Here is a 1339-nt window from a genome sequence, read left to right as displayed (position 1 = left end):
AATAGTGACTAACAATGCTCTTCTTATTCTGATCAAGCCACAGCTACGTCCTCAATCAGATATATAGCAAGTAGTTCAAAGTTTTCTTGTCATGCCACGACTTTTCTCTGCTCCTTGCAGGCACTGCCAGCATCACTCGCAGTGCTTTGTATGAGTTCCCTGTTCTTATTCAAGGTTTACGATGTGGCACTCACTACATCCAGGGTGGAGTCCTGGCATGGCGCTGTGGGCTAGTGCTCTGGACTGTAAAGTCAGTTTGAACCATAAGGTCGGCAGTTCAAGCTCACCAGCTGCTCCTTGAAAACCCTATACAGGATCTCTATGGGTTGGAACTGACTCGAAGGCACTTAACAACAACAACAACAACATCAGGGGTGGGGAACGTCCAGCCTGCTGGCCTTATCATTTGGTCTGGCCCTGCCAAGGCAACCGCAGTTCCAGCCACCACATTGTTGTTGTTGTTGTTGTTATGTGCCTATGTGCCGTGGAGTGGGTTCCGACTCATAGCAACTCTGCACAGGGTTTCTGAGGCTGTAAATCTTTATGGGAGCAGAAAGCCTCATCTTTCTCCCATGGAACAGCTGGTAGTTTTGAACTGCTGACCTGAAGGTTCATATAACCACTACGCTACCAGAGCTCCTTGTAGCAACCACATTAGTGATGAGTTAATTAAATGTTACTCCAAATATATCAGGCTAATTTTTAAGTTGGTAATTTTGTATAGCCCACAAACGATGTTATATGCTTGACAGGAAAAAAGGTTCTCCACCTCTGCACTACATGATGAAAAATATGTGAGGACCAGGAGAGAGGTCATTTTTTATTGCAAATACACAATCTGTTGGAGAGACAACCACTGATGCGGAGATCATTAGCAGCACATGGAACTTTTAAAAACATCATGCAGATCAAACCCATGTTGTTCAAGGATCAACTGTATATTGGGCAACATTCTGCTGTTGATTCGGAGAGCTTTCATTACCTAATTTTTGGAAGTTGATCATCAGGCCTTTCTTGCAAATTTTCACTGGAAGTTCCAGTAAAATCCGTTCAGCAACATAGCAACACATAAACCTCCAATGGTGGCTATGCATGAAAACTGTTGGTAGGAACTGAACCGAGGTCTCCTGGTGGAAGAGTGTTGGTAAGATTTGAACCCAGGTCTCCTGGTGGAAGAGTGTTGGTAGGATTTGAACCCAGGTCTCCTGGTGGAAGAGTGTTGGTAGGATTTGAACCCAGGTCTCCTGGTGGAAGACAAAAATGTCTAACTAACACAAGTTCCTCACTAGAGTCACTGGGGGCGATGGGGGCCAGAAAGCTGTCTGTTAACAGTCTCTCT

The sequence above is a fragment of the Chrysochloris asiatica genome, unplaced genomic scaffold (genome assembly GCF_000296735.1).
Source record: "Chrysochloris asiatica unplaced genomic scaffold, ChrAsi1.0 scaffold00056, whole genome shotgun sequence".
NCBI classification, from domain to species: Eukaryota; Metazoa; Chordata; class Mammalia; order Afrosoricida; family Chrysochloridae; genus Chrysochloris; species Chrysochloris asiatica.
The sequence above is the reverse complement of the archived record's forward strand: the minus strand, read 5'-3'. Positions refer to the sequence as shown.